The sequence below is a fragment of the Alosa alosa genome, chromosome 24 (assembly GCF_017589495.1).
Source record: "Alosa alosa isolate M-15738 ecotype Scorff River chromosome 24, AALO_Geno_1.1, whole genome shotgun sequence".
NCBI lineage: Eukaryota > Metazoa > Chordata > Actinopteri > Clupeiformes > Clupeidae > Alosa > Alosa alosa.
The window spans coordinates 17,354,831-17,371,292 of NC_063212.1; the positions used below are offsets into that span (position 1 = coordinate 17,354,831).

The window sequence follows — 16,462 nt, forward strand, 5'->3', positions numbered from 1 at the left end:
GCTGTTGTTGTTGTTGGTGCTGCTGTTGTTGTTGTCGTTGGTGCTGCTGTTGTTGTTGTTGTCATTGGTGCTGCTGTTGTTGTTGTTGGTGCTGCTGTTGTTGTTGTTGTCGTTGGTGCTGCTGTTGTTGTTTGGCGCTGTTGTTGTTGTTGTCGTTGGTGCTGCTGTTGTTGGTGTCGTTGTTCGCGCTGCTGTTGTTGTTGTTGGTGCTGCTGTTGTTGTTGTTGTTGGTTACGCCTGCTGTTGCTTGTTGTTGTCATTGGTGCTGTTGTTGTTGTTGGTGCTGCCGCCGTTGTTGTCGCGTTGGTGCCAGTTGCTGTTGTTGCTGTCATTGGTGCCGCTGGGTTGCTGTTGTTGGTGCTGCTGTTGTTGTTGTTGTCGCTGGTGCTGCTGTTGTTGTTACTTCGCTGCTGTTGTTGTTGTCGCTGGTGCTGCCGTTGTTGGTGTCGCTGTTCGCTACCGCTGTTGTTGTTGTTGGTGCTGCTGTTGTTGTTGTTGCTGTTACGCTGCTGTTGTTGCTGTCATTGGTGCTGCTGTTGTTGCTGTTGGTGCTGCTGTTGTTGTTGTCGCTGGTGCCGCTGCTGTTGTTATTTGTCATTGGTGCCGCTGTTGTTGCTGTTGGTGCTGCTGTTGTTGTTGTTGTTGTTTGGCTTCGCTGTTGTTGTTGTTGTCATTGGTGCCGCTGTTGTTGTTGCTGGTGCCGCTGTTGTTGTTGTTTGCTTTTGGCGCTGCTGTTGTTGTTGTCATTGGTGCTGCTGTTGTTGTTGTTGTTGCTGTTGTTGTTGTGGTGCCGCTGCTGTTGTTGTTGTTGTTGTTGCCATTGTTGTTGTTGTTGGTGCTGCTGCTGTTGTTGTTGTCGTTGGTGCTGCTGTTGTTGTTGTTGTCGTTGGTGCTGCTGTTGTTGGTGTCGTTGTTCGCGCTGCTGTTGTTGTTGTTGGTGCTGCTGTTGTTGTTGTTGTTGTTGGTGCTGCTGTTGTTGTTGTTGTCATTGGTGCTGCTGTTGTTGTTGTTGGTGCTGCTGTTGTTGTCGTTGGTGCTGCTGTTGTTGTTGTTGTCATGCTGCTGTTGTTGTTGTTGGTGCTGCTGTTGTTGTTGTTGTCGTTGGTGCTGCTGTTGTTGTTGTAGCTGTTATTGTTGTGCCTGAAAAATCAAAAAGTGATTTCAGTGTGATTTCTACTTTTACTTTTATGAGTGTAAATGCAAACAGAATAACGAGAATAAAAACTGACAAGCACGAGGGTATCTTAGGAAATGAACACCTTAGTTTACTTGAATAGAAATATTTGATTGGCTACCTTCTGATTGGCCTGAACCTTCTACAGTTTCCCGCCGGAATCGTGACAGGGTGTCTGAAGACTTTTTCTTGGTAAATAGGCCTTCCTCCTGTGATGCAAGGTCATGCAATTCACTTTTGGGGTTGAACTTGCTTGTTGGAGTGACCAATATGAATTCAGAATCCTCCTCAAGCAGGCCATTCTCTATTGGTGACCATTGTTTCTGGAGTCTAACGAAAAGCAGAGCCTCTTTTCTTAGCAATAGGTGTGACCACTCTAGGTCGCCAGAACTCAATGTTGAGTTGCGCTGGCTTGGTAAAACCCTTGATGGGAAAACACATTAGTAGCAGGGCAAGACCTGTACAGAAAGAAGTAATCAGTTAGTTATCTTATTGATAGAAATTAAGAAATACATCAGGATGAAATAGGGGACAAGCTTCAATGCAGAGGACATTGACCACATAATGTCAATCAACGTATTGAAGGGTGACAAGCAGTGGAGGTAGACAGCTAGGTCTACTTGAGATCATGGCACAAGTCTTACGATGGGTTTCCACACAGCGAAACACCTCTCGAATTTCGGCCAGCGAAATTTCGCTTTGGGGCGTGATGGCCAAACCGCTAACCTTTTGACTGCAGTGTCTAGCCAGTGGTGGCAAGCGAACTAATTAGGCTAATCAGCTGGTTCAAATGTTTAAGTACTTAATGAAGATATCCAGGGGTCTTTATGCCTCGAATAAGTTGATGTTGCCTAAACTACAATTCATGTTCATTGAAACAACAACGTCAATAAGACATAATATATTTCATACCTGTGTTGCAGCATGTAGCCTAGCTGTCTAGCTAGGTTTACAATGCAATCCAATGTCCGAACATACTAGCAGTTTGCCTGTCAGCTAGCTAAAAAGTTTGAGTGTTTAAACTAACATATATAGTGGTCTATTTAGTGGTGTATGTACTCTGACTAAGTTAGGTGGCATATAAACCACAATTACATTATTGATACAAGTGTCAATGTTCGGTGTAGAAACATTTTAATCACATACAAATTTTTGTGTTACAGCTCAGGTAGTCTCCGCCATCTTGGTCAGACTTTTTTGTAACTCCCGCCTCCAAACATAAACACACGGACCTGATTGGTTCTCGAATGGTCCTTATTTAAATAAATTTAAACTTATGCCAACTTTGTTTCACCTGCCTCGGCGATTTGCTCTCATTTCGCCCAACCAGGGCGAATTTCCTCTCCATTCAACCTCAATGAGAGCGATGCGAAATTTCGGTGTGTGGAAACACACCGTTGGGCCTACTATGCTTATTAAAAGTAGTAAAACTATACATACAGTCGGCAACTAGTCATAATCGTGGTTACCGCCCCCAGTTGCCGTGGTTACCGTGGCTGAAAAGCCCCCGAAGGGGAAAACATTCATTTCGATTGCATGTAATCTAATGGAGGTGCACCGGCTTGAGTACAGAAAGCACCTATAAAAATATTAAATCTTTTAGCAAACATCACTAAACGGCACAAACACGTTTCAACTGAGAGTTATCTGTGTGTCAAGGAGGTTAAGGGTAACATTAAGTTCCCTCATTTTGCTAATTTCAGTTAAACGGCCAGAACTGTCTCCGAGTGTACTCATTGTAGAACTGCTTTCAATGGCGGACTGTGTAGCTTCGGTTTAGCAAAGCTAACCCTTTTGCCTTAACATCACATACTCGTAGTTGCATCTGAATTTATTCTCACATGAATGCACATTCCCTACAATGGCCGTGGGAATAGTTTTAACAAGTAATGTGTACCAGTTGGTTATGTTACACTGACGATATAAAGTTAGCACGATCGTTGGTTATGTTACGATGACGATATAAAGCCAGTTAGCAACCTAATGATGCTACCATTGAATATAGCTTCCAGAGAAATTTGTCGTCAACATTGGGCAATCGAGGGTGAATTAAGTTGTTAGCATACACGGGACAGTTAAGTAAACACAATTCCTTCAAATTATTGTGGTCAGAAACAAGCAGAACTCCACCTGAATGTAAAATGAATGTATAAAGTCTAACTGTTAGCTAGTTCGCCCATTGACTTCCATTGTGTGAGGTTAGCATGCTTTCCCCCTCGTGAGGGGCGGTAACCTTTCTGAACGTCTTAACCGACTGTATCTATAGCACATTCAATTTTTCCAACCGTGCAGAATACATATTAGTTGGCAGCTAAATGGGCCATGAACTAGTGAGAACATAACCCTGTGTCAAACCCAGAGGGGCCCTATCTTGGCCATCTAAAAGGCCAGAGGAGTTGCTGTTTACATCTCTTGACAGTGCGTCTTCAGCTGTGCTTAACATGCGCTTTTCTCTATAGACCAGGTTTTTCTTGGTCAGTGGCTTAATGCTTTTTAGATAGTGTAAAATAGCGATTTTTAGATAATGCGCCAAGACCACACCTAAGGTCATTGGGTCATTCCACGTCAGTTCAACCAGGGCCCACGCACTTAGGTCTCAAAAAATTCTGAAAAAATTACCAGGTGTACCTATATTACCCAGGAGACACACTGTAAAATTACTCTTATGTAAGATCAATACTTTCCAACACTGAAAGACCGGGGTACACAAAACTTGGTGGGCATGTACCCCCACATGGATAGCATGGAACCGTCATTTTTCGTTTTAATCTGTAGCCCCCACGCTGAACTGGACCCCCCGAAAGGAGGGTAGGGCAGACACAGTTCTCTGTGAATATCTTGAGAACTGTAGGGCCTAGGATGACCATTTTTTTCCGTATGTTTGCCTCCAGGGGTCATGTTAACCCATTTCATGTGCACACATGTGCACAAACACATACACACACACACACACACATACATTCACAGTAATCATACGTATGACACATACTCACACAGTAGACATATGTACGTTTGCATGCACAGGCACATAAGCAGGCACACACACAAGCACGCACACACACACACACACACACACACACACTCACACCCACACACATAACATAAACATAACACAAACAATCAAGAATTTCTCAGAATTATGAACAGGCAAGGTGGAGGTGGGGTTGTATAAAATGAATTTTACATGTGAAATCTATGAACTAATCATGTTTTGGTACTTGTTGTCTAGCAGATACCAGTGAGAATTGACTGTGGATAATGCAATTTAGTGAGACAGTTAGAATCATATAGGCCTTTCAGCGTGATTTCTTTTTGTGGAAAAAATGTGCTGGACTGGGCGGCGGTCATATTTTGTACCGCTCTGCGGTACATCTAGTTATAACACATTTTCTATACCATAATTTCATGGATCAGAAAGATTAAGTTAATGAATTAAAAAGTGTTCAAGAAATATCACTGACCTATGGACAGCATATAGATAGCCATGTGTATCAGTTTGTCTGAAATTAGAAAGACATGGTTACAATACACCACAATACCTACAATAGTCAACCAAACCAATTAAGGCACCAGCACCACAAGGATATATATATCGTTGTCTGTGTGTGTGTATACAAAGATTTCTGCAAACTCAAATTTATCACTAAATAAATACATGCATTACAAATAAGTTATCAGAAATAAAATCGTGTTAAGAGTAAACCATTTGGGTGAAATTTAAGAGTTTATCAACTTGAGTAATTAAGTATTTATTTTCCATGTTGAATAACTTAATCTAAAGAAAGTAATGTAAAGTCGTATGTCTTATGTCTTATCAAATATTTAGTATGTCTCTCTAAGAAATGACAACCAAGAGCCTACCTGTAAAGTTTAGTCCTTGGTGAAAAATCCTATGTCAATAGGCCACTGAGTATAATGTAACCCTCTTGTCCTCTCTGAGTGTCCTAGTTGTCTGAGTGAGGAGGTGAGGATACTGGCCATTTAATACTCCATCTCATACGAAAAGATGCTCCCTGCCCATCATTCCTGTTTGTCAGACTATGTCTATTTTGGTTCTCTTTTGCGTCCTCAATACATCATGCAGGTTCTGAGTGACGTTCGAATTCCATCTAATTATCCACTCCTACCCAGCTTAGCTATCTTCACAATCTAGTTTTGGCTTGGCACTGTATCCTATCGCAACAACACCTTTCACAAAACCTTTCCACCGGTAACACATTGGAACACCTTAGAGAGCGGAGACATTCAGCAGGGTGAGGCTTATTACGCAACTGAATCATAAATCAATGGAACATCTCCGATGATTAATCACATCTAGGGTAAGACAGAAATGTGGTATGTTTCTAAGCACTCCCATATGTTTGCATTATGTGACATAGTGTTACAAAACAGCCAATGAATCAGAAACTGTTACATTTTCATTAAGATAGACTATATAGTCCACCCGATGTTTGATCAATTTATGGATATAGACATGTTACGCTACAAAACTTTTTTAATTATTGTGGATTCGTGGTTCTTTTTTGTTTTTGTGAGAACCCTAGCTGCTGCATTTTGTATCACCTGAAGCTGTTTGATGGTCTTTTTAGGAAGGCCTGCGAAAAGCTCATTGCAGTAATCAACTATGCAGGAGATAAATGCATGAATGAGTTTTTCTAAGTCATGTTTTGAAATCAGCCCTTGAAGTTAGGCAATATTTTTAAGGTGCTAAAAACCTGATTTAGTTATCGCTTTCATATGGCTGTTGAAATTTAAATCACTGTCAATTAATACACCAATACTTTTAACAGTATCCTTTGCGTTCATCCAAGGAGAGTCAAGGAAAGAGCGGCAAGCCGAAGTTCTTTTTTCAGCTGCATAACATTTTGAGACATCCAGACATTTACATGCTTTACAAGTGGTTAATACTTGATAATTGTCTATAATATGTTTATAGTGTTAGTAGTCATATAGTAGTTACATAGTTATATATAATATGTTTTACTGTCTATACTGTACATATAGGGAATACAATAAAAAAGAAAATATATTGTTTAAAAATATGTTTTTCCTCCTTTCAAAAAACAAAACAAAAGAAAACAAACAAACACAAAAAGCTCTGTCACAATAAAATCTGGGAAATAATTACCCTCTAAATACCTACATTTTTATATTCATCCTACCATCTGGGAGGGGTTTTATTGTTCAATTTATTAAAAAGAAATATAGGTCAAGCAAGAGGCTTGGCTATGTCTACTATAAGACGTCACACCCCACCCTTATGTGCGTATTGTCATAGTCTCAGTGATTGTGCACACTTAATTCCTTATCTCTCACAGGTTACTCACCTGAGATTCTCTGTGGCACGGTGCTCCATACCATTCAAGTATAGTCATTCCCTCGCATTCTTTTGGGTTAAGTCAGCATAGTTGAATATTGAGAGTAAATTATGATTACGGTCTTTGTAAACATTTACTGAATAATTACTGCACCCAGGAGTATTATACAAAGACTAACCAGTTTAGCTTTCCCTTGGTTCATGGTTGAAGTTAGCCTCACCTTTTATACATAATTTGTAAATGTATAAAGAGATCATATGCAGCACATTTTTGCATCCCCTGTTTGAAGTGAAATTGTGATGATTTTTCAGTTGTAACAGTAAATTCATAAATATTTTGTGAGTTCTAATAAAAATACTTAACCTATATTTAAAATATGTTTATAAATTATTGTTAATACTTAATAAATTATGCAATAATATTTTTTGATGAAGTCATATTTCCATTTTTTAACAGTTGTTACATACACATGCACTAATGATTAGTTAGGGTTGTGGTGGAATTCATTTCACCCTGTCTTAACGTTAATTGTTTTCAATTGTCCAGAAGCACACGCATACACTGCACACACAAACACAAGTAACAATATAGCTGCAAGCAGCAATGAGGGGGCCAAGCAGAATAGGCCGGAGTAGCCACGGCGACAAGATAGAACTAGAATAGATAGAAAACGGACAGAACGGATAGATAGAATAGCAGACACCCGCGATCAACACTTTCAACAAATGTCACATCAAAACATAGCTGATTTTGTAGGGCTGAAACAGGGCTGAGTATTGCCACCGCCTCCGCCAGCCAGCCCCCACCTAATCACCCCTGCCCTTCCCTACCCGTCCCGTCCCGCCCCTGCGCGCACGCATTAGAATTAACTGGATGGAACATGTTGTCATCAGTTTCACATCAAAAAATAAAAGATTGATAAAACACATCAGCAACTACACATCAACATGCAATATTGCTAATTGCAGCACCCCCTACAGGTCAAAGGTCACCAAATGTTTTGAGCATCCTCCTAATGGGGCCATGAATCTATATACTAAGTTTGGTTATGATACATGACAGGGTTGCTGAGATATGAGCTCACTTCCTGTTTGGCGGCTTCGCCACCAATTTCAATTGGCTGTTACACCCGAATGCTTCTGTCAGTTGTTCCAGAAAGCAATGCACTGATAAGGCATGGTCTGAAGATGGTCTCTGCCAATTTTGGTGAGGATCCGCTGAAATATGTGACCTACGAAAACTTGTACGTGTTTTTGATTAAATCCAATATGGCGGCCAAATCAATTACGATGACATCACAAGTTGGCTTGGGTCGGCCTAAGGACTTCCAACAGTATTACCAGACACCACTAGTGCGGTGTGGCCGTAAGCCGGCATTTGGTTTAGATGCCAGTTTGTAGCATTGTTGGGGGGGAGAGCATCGAGTAAAGTGAGAAGCGGAATTAATGCGGCCCAAAAAGCAGCGAGAGCACCAGCGCCAAAAGGAGTATCGAGAGCCTTAAGGAGTAATACTCTGGGGAGATTCCAAGACGAGCAACATTAGCATCGAAGTGAAGTCAATGGCCCGGTCTGTTGTTTTCGAGCCGAGCGAAGTAGCCTAGCCTTTCCCGGACAGACCAAAACAGCCCCTCCAGAAACTGTAAGTCGAATCCTACTTTTCCTTGCTGCTCGGTTGAACTGGCCCTGAGTGACTCTCCACGCTGCAGTGGAGCTTAAATCCCTCGCTCTGCTCCTCTCCTCCACACACACACACGCACACACGCGCGCGCGCACACACACACACCCTCTCACCCCCTCTTACTCTGTTTCTCTCCCCTACACACACACCCATGCACACACGCTAACATACGCAGACAGACCAAAACAGCTCCACTCCCGCAACATAACCTACATACAGTACACAGTTCAAACTAACTGATATCCTTTTCTTTTCTTCTACATACACGCACACTGATAACTTTTGTTTAGTTTTTGGGGTAGGCCTATCTCACTGACGAGTGAGCTAGAGACTTTGGACTTTTGTGTTGTAGCTTATATTGTTTATTTTCTGTTGTGGATAACCGGTGAAGCACCCGATTTGGTTCCCCATGCAATTCATGTTTCCCCTCTAGGTCTTTACACGGAAGCTCTAGTCGGTTACCGTAGCTGAAAACACGGAAAACGCAATACAGCACTGTGAATACGCACGGTAACCTAGCAACAACGCAAGAACTTCAAAACAGTGGCGTAAAGGAAACAGGAATTCTGGGGGAACCAGATCGGGTGCTTCACCGGCACGGCTGGTGTGTATTTGTGTTGTTGTCGGATGCACGTCTATTTTTGGTTGATTTGGTAAGGCGTAAAGACGTGTGGCTTGAAACCTTGGTTATTGTCTGTTTATTTTTAATATTATTTGATATGGCTGGCGGTAGCTTTGTTTAATTATTATTTAGTGGCAGGATTGATAGGCCTGCCTGGCGCCTGAACTTTTTCTTAGTGCCCGACTTAGCGCCGTTACAGGGTGAGGATACATATTTTATAAAACACTTACTAATACTATACATGATTAACCCAGGAATTACAAGTGGCTAGTTAATGATATTTTGTGAGTTTATGTGAAGTGAGGACTTTCTATGCCTTGCAACACATTTTCAGAGTTGTAAAGATGACATTCACTTTCATTCATTTAGCAGACAAGTAAAGTACACATGTCAATTAAATTAAAAGCAATTGACACAAAAGTGAAAGCCAGGAATTGAGCCCCCAACTTTTCAGGCTGCTGCATGCCAGACCAGCTCCTTATCCACTACACTACCTTGGCCCAGATAAAAACGCCTACCATGCAAGAGTTTCTGTTTTCTTCTACTACACACTGTTAAGCATTTATTAAACATCTGTAAACTATTATTAAATGCTGTATTCTTCTTTTGTAAAGCATTATTCCTACATTGATTCTCATCTGTAAATCATGTTTACACACAGTTAAAATGGTTTGTTCATAGTAAACATGCATATCTACAGTTAAGAACAAAATTATTCATACCCCTGGCAAATATTGATTTAATGCTGATTTTCTCTTGATCAATATGTTTGTTCTGACTGAAAATGACACTGTCACATGCCAAAAGTTTAGACAATAACAAAAGACAATGTGGGAGGAGAAACATGGAATTAAAAAAAGCGTTTTCATCTTTTTTAACATTTTGAAAAATGCCATGTCCAGAATTATTCATACCCTTTTTAATAGTTCTCAGTTTCTAAGTTTTTGCCTGAAATTGCACTGTGCCTATTTACAAGGGCATTGTTCCCACCTCTTTTAGGGTCAAGTGCTGGACCTCTATAGAAAGTTGAGAACCTGTAGCTTTTGTAGGAAGCAGTCAAGATAACTGTGTGATGTACTGACAAAGAGCTACAGAGGCTAGAATATAGTTTTTTCTTTCTGCCGGATTACAAGCATCTCTGAACTGACCACATTTCAGCCCTCTAGGTCACTTGATATCCCTTAGAAACACAACTGAGCCCTAGCACCAGGTCTCGTGAAGCTGTGTGCAAAAGTTGATCAATATAGAATGAAAATATGAGTGCTTTAGACTATTATTTGCCAAGGTATGCCCATGCGTTTTGTAAAATGCCTATGGATACTCCCCATAGGACTTTTTGTTATCCAAAATGCATACTGACAATCAAATGCTTACTGCACATGAACAACTTTGTGTAGAAGCATAATCCTGGTCTCAAATGAAAGATAAACTTTGAGGTTTCTTGTGGACTATTTAGATTGTATGTCAGGTGTTCTGATATAGACTGACTACACAAAATATGGAATAATTACAAAAAAGTCTCTATTTTTGCAATTACTTTGTTGGTTCAATAAGTGTGTATAAGATAGACTATACATCTGTACAACTAATATTGGATAATACAACATGAAGATTCAATTTCTATGGATTCTTGTGAATATTTCAGTACCCAATATGAGGCATCTACTTATTGTGCTGCAGCTACACTGCAGCCAGCAGCCAGAAGTCAGGGTATCACCAAAAGCGGAGGAGGGGGAGGGGGGCATTTTGGATCAAATTTAATTGAGACATAATAAAATTAATCTGAGAATGTAAAGCACTATACAGATTGTACATGAGAAAAGTTGTCATTTTTGGATTCCCAAGAGTCAAAGCTTTGAAATGGTGTATAACATTACTATGATTTAGAATGTTGGGGGGAGGTGGGGGAGGGGGGTAACCGTTCCGCCGACGGGACACTGAAAGTTATTTGGTTTCTTGCCTTGTATGGCTGTATGTTTTGGATCATTGTGTGGTTTAATGCATTGGTTCTCAAAGTGGGGTCCGCCGCACATTGTCAGGGGGTCCCTGACAAAGATTGCTACAAAATATGAAATTGTCTTGTATGGCGAAAAATGCTACAGTATCAGTATTTGCCCAATTGATCTGCTGATATGTTACATGATACGTCAAAACACTTTACTATTAATTAACTGCCAACGAAATGAAAGTTATGTGAAGCAAACAATATGTGTTCAACACAATAGGCCTACATTTGACAAAGAAACAACAATCCTTTAAAAAAATCCTACCTACGGTCAAATTTTGCTAACATGACTATTGTGGTATTAGCACTCTATGTTTTTAAAATACATATAACATAAGCATCTAACAGAAAAAAGGCTATACAGCTACATGATTAACTTAAGTTTTATGTGTTGTGGCCCCAGCCGTGGTGCGGCTGGCTGGGGCACCTGCACCGTACGCCGGCGACCCGGGTTCGATTCCCGCCCCGTGGTCCTTTCCAGATCCCACATCGACTCTCTCTCCCACTCGCTTCCTGTCATTCTCTACTGTCCTGTAAATTAAAGGCATAAAAGGCCAAAAAAATATACTTTATAAAAAAAAAGTTTTATGTGTTGTGATTGAGGGGTCCTTGGAGAATTTTCCACTCCATGAGGGGTCCCCGGCCCACAAAAGTTTGAGAACCCCTGGTTTAATGGTCCAATGATGCCCATTGTGGCAGTACTCGGCAGACTGCCTGATCTTTTCCACCAAAAATCTCAATGTACCTCCTTGTTTTAGTGTTACCGTTTACTTTGATAAGTTCACCAAGTCCCATTGTCTAAAAAAACACCCAAAACTAATACATTTCTATGGGTATTCTCCACAATGTGGATGGTGTTTTGGTGGTTGAAATTTTCCCTCCCTCAAAATGGACCACTTGGTAATCGGGCACACCTGAACAAATTTAGCTTTTGCTGGATTTATTTTTTACCCAGGGACATGGCCTGAGATTGGTATAAAAAATAGGCTACACTGAGATTCTGGAGGAAAGATCAGGCAGTGTGCCAAGAGAACTGAAAGTTGGCACAAGGCCCAGATTGCTGCTAAAAAGGTGCGGTCTACAATCATTGTGGAGACATGGAGAGGCTTGGTAGGTAATATAAGAACCATTTTGAGAGCTTTGAAAGCAAATAAAGATGTTTCCATTGATTATTTAAAAAGGGTATGATTCATTTTGGACATGCCATTTTTCATACAAATGTTAAAAAAGATAAAAACAATTATTCTTTTGATTCAATTCAATTCAAATTCAATTCAAAGCACTTTATTTGTCCCCAAGGGACAATTTAAAAGGGTACATTGCAGTAGCTTATTCAATATTCAAGGGACAAGGGACACAATCAACAACATAACCAGCACGCATACTATACAATCAACCAACACACATATTTCACAGGCACACTGGACAATCACACAATACACACCACATATCATCATTCATCACATAGTAGTAGTTATAAAAGTTTTAAAAGTTCTTAAAGTGCTTCCTTAGTGCTTCAATTAAAAAAGAAAGAGTGCATATAGAGGCTATTACAATCATACGATTCGGTTATCATTCATAAGCTGGACAGCCCTCGGGATGAAGGTTGCCGGCAAAGCGGACAGTTCCTACCACATTGTCTTACAACCTTTTGGCATGTGGCAGTGTCATTTTCATTCAGAACAAAGTCAGAAAATCCACATTGCATCAATATTTGACAGGGGTATACATAATTTTGTTCTTAACTGTATACTAGTGTTGTAATTCTATGCAGTAACCCATCAAGTCGGGGATTCAAGCCCCGGCTTCCACCAATGTGGCCTTGCCCTTTAATTTCATTGACATGTATTAGTCGCTTTGGATGAAAGTGTCTGCTAAATGAATACATGCAAATGTAAATTTTATAACTCATTTGTAAATGCTTTGCAAGGCAAAAACGTCCTCAATTTAGATGAGCTCACAAAATATCATTATCAAACCACTTGTAACTCCTGGTTTAATCATGAATTATAGTATAAGGAAGTGGTTTATAAAATATGTATCCTCACCCTAACTAATCATTTATTAATTATTAACTTTTATTAATTTATTAACTAGTTATTTACTATGAACAAACGATTTATAACTGTTTGTACAAATACTTAATTTGTGAGAAAAACAAAGAACAATGAACAATGAACAAACCATTGTGAACAAATACTTTACTGATGATAAATTATGTATGAACAATAAATTACTAATGATGAAACCATTAACTAATAAGTAACAAATGCTTATTAAATGATGAATGTAGTTATTATAAAGTGTTAACAATAAAGGTTTAAAAATAGATTAATTCTTCCAATAGCAACTGGTTTGAGTCATTCATCATGCTGCACACTGAAATAACGACAATGTGATGTTGTGCATCCCATTCACTGTTTTGCTGTCATTGACTGGACACATGTCTTGTTTCTATATGTGTTTGTATATTGTCATTATATTAACAGAAGGAAAATGTACTGTACAATTCACAGTATAAAATAACAATGCAACATTAGACATTTTAAACTTGTCAGATTTTCTTAGCTTCTTAGTCATAGAGTAAAGTCTATGCACATTTCTTCATTGTTCGTTGTCACATTGAAATAAATCATGATCCTTACTCTTCACATTTTTCTCCAAAGAATTACTCTCAGATAAGAATTGTTTGAAGTGTTCAGGTGTGGTTTCTGACCACAGACCACAGCTTCAGTGCACAGCTTCAGTGCTTGAGGAAGTTCTTCTTAATAGGAAGAGGGATAAATCCTGGGTCCTCGGTCCAAGGTGTGTCTCTGGGGGGCAGTTCCACCCGTGGGCCAATGTTGGGTCCGAGCTCGGAACCCAACAGGAACCGTGAGTTCTCCAGGTCATCGTAAAACTCAATGTTGTCTGAGTGACTGATAAAGCCTTTAGGCACAGGGATAGACAAGGACAATGCAAACAAACCTGTGTAAAGCATGAATTATCAGTTTAGAATAAATGGATGAAGTAGTTATCACTCAGATTATCATGAATTGCATTTAATGTTGCCGATTAAATAATATCAGAGTGGATTAAAAGTTAGCATTCTTTTTATAGACTTACTAATGGGATAATGGATAACATCGGTTTCAGACTATAGGTTTAGTGTATAGCAGGGGTATTTAATTAAACTTCAGCGGGGTCCAGTTACCGAAACTTTCCTCAAGCAAAGGTTCGGAGCACCATAATGTTTAACATGCATGTATAGGCTCTATATATAGGCTATATAAAATAAGTCCCGACAGGGCGAACCGGACCCCGACGCGCAGTTATATATTTTTTTTTTAGAGGTCCTTTAGTCAAAAATAATGACCGCTAGAACTTTGGGAAATGCCATTCAAGTCAATGGAGCGAAACTCCACGATATGTCTCTTTACATTTATTTGTTACCGTTTCGTTGTGGCTTTTGCAATGAAACAAATAGTTTGCAACACACGCTGAACTTGAATCAAACATTCTTTAGAACACAGCTGATAGTCTGCCTTCACTTTTGAATGAAAATCCGTTGCCATTGACAGCGGTCATTAATTTTTCAGAGGTCCTCTAGGCCTAGTCGAAAATAATGATCGCTAGAACTTTGGGAAATCCTATTCAAGTCAATGGAGCGTTCTACTTGCATTGTGAAGAGCCGTGTAATAAGTAGGCTAAGGGTTATCACCCGGAGAGAAGAAATAACTCTTTTCTGATTGGTTAGCGAGGTGGCTTTTAATTCTGAATAATGGGACACCTATGAAGTAGATCTGGTAAAAAAAAATTTAATCACCGTTCCATATCAATGCTTATGAATGGTAACTAGGCTATAATAATGATAGTAAGACCACGGTTGAGCCTGGAGGCAGGCTTCGCAACAATGGAATCAACACTGTAAACAAGCTAACTGTCCATGCTATCGCTGTTATAGGGCCAACGAAAGTTGTACAACAAGCTGAACTAGTGAGCTACTTTTTAAACAGAACCGCGTGTTTCCTTTGCTTTACAGTGGCAACCGGGTGATAAGCGGGATAACGGCCTTCGAGGTGCATGTGTCCAGTTATACGGAATTAATGGACTTGGTCGGAGGCTCCGCTGCGTGTCGGGGAGTTCTTAGCCCCTCGCCCTCGTCCATTAATTCCGTATAACAGGACACCTCGGCGTCCGTTATCCCTTACTTATGGACGTGACAGTTTTGCGTGGTAACTGCCCACGATCGTTATATAAAGCTCTGTTCTCGCTGTCTAGCTTTCTCCCCTTTTCAAATCCATGATTTGAAAATAACTTAGTTATCGCTAACTTGCATATCCATCCGATTGTTTCTCGTCCCGTCTCCTCTCCTCGCTCGTTTTCCCTGTCAGGCTATCAGTGAGTCTCTTCAACATATTAACTTTAGGCCTAGGCCTACTCACTGACTCGACTTTATCAGAATACACAGATTTCACTGGCTGAATAGCAGCAAGCGAAATGATGGTTCCTGAAGCTACTGAAGTAGGCCTAAATGCTGTTATCCTAACCTACGAAACATTTAGTGCAGCTTTGAAATCGTCCGTGAAAACCTAAACAGAGTGTCTATTTACACCCCTGGTACGAATAGCCTTGGCCACACAGCTGAGCTATTCACACCCTGTGACATAACAACAAAAAGACGTTGCTCACGTGCACAAAAAACATGGCGGACATTCGTTTTTTCGTCAGCAGAAAGTGAAGAATTCTGAAAGGTTTCACCACTAATATCTGTTCAGATTAAGTTTTAGATTGAAGTTGTGTTTTATTTTCATAATCTTGGTTTAGTGAACACATACAACCACATACAAGTCAGTCTGTTAGTCAACAAAAAAATTGTGAATATGACATTCAGGCCTATAAACTATAAGTTTACCTGCAAACACCATCTAGTTGTGGAAGAAGATAGTGCAGTGGTCACAGACATGGTTTAGCATGTGGGAGACTGGGGTTCGAATTCTGTGTGATGCATTTTGGCAGAGTGAGTATGCATGTGTACCAAAGTCTCTGGAGAGAAGGCACACAATTTGAACAAGAAATCGGTTCTTAAACGGAAGTTTTGATTGCAACAATTAGCTAGTTCATGCACCAGGGTGTAAATAGCATACATTACTATATACTCCAGGGTACGAATAGCATCCACTTCTAACTATACATTGATGCAAACAGCATACCTTATTCAGAGTGTCTATTACACAGCTGAGCTATTCACACCCTGTTACGTAACAACAAAAAAACATGTTGCTTGTTTTTTTTTTAATTATTATTACATTGTGTGATCAATATGCCAGAATAAATGCACAGGGGTGCAAATAGCATACACTGATATTTGTACCAGACGGGGTACTAATAGGACCCATTGCTGTGTGCACCGGGGTAAGAATATAATTTACAGTACTTCTAATTGCACCAGGGTACGAATAGCATACACTGCTAATTGCACCAGGGTATGAATAGTATACACTGCTAATTGTACCAGGGGTGCAAATAGCCTTACCCAAATCTAAATTATTATGGTCCGGATAGGATCATGTCAGGGTCTGGACACGGACAGCAGTCCGCCATTTGACGACCTCTGGTGTGTAGGATTAGGTGTCATTATACTGTTACAAATTGTAACAAATTAAGTTTCAATTAACAGGATTTA

General features: G+C 40.0%; 1 long non-coding RNA gene across 1 annotated transcript; it reads right to left on the minus strand.

The window, feature by feature from the left end:
* Positions 1-1,576: 1,576 nt before the first annotated feature.
* On the minus strand, positions 1,577-5,161 carry LOC125289801. Its single transcript, XR_007192702.1, has 3 exons — positions 5,036-5,161; positions 4,636-4,674; positions 1,577-1,632 (listed from the first exon to the last, which is right to left on the minus strand). It is a non-coding gene; the product is annotated as an uncharacterized LOC125289801 (long non-coding RNA).
* Positions 5,162-16,462: the final 11,301 nt, after the last annotated feature.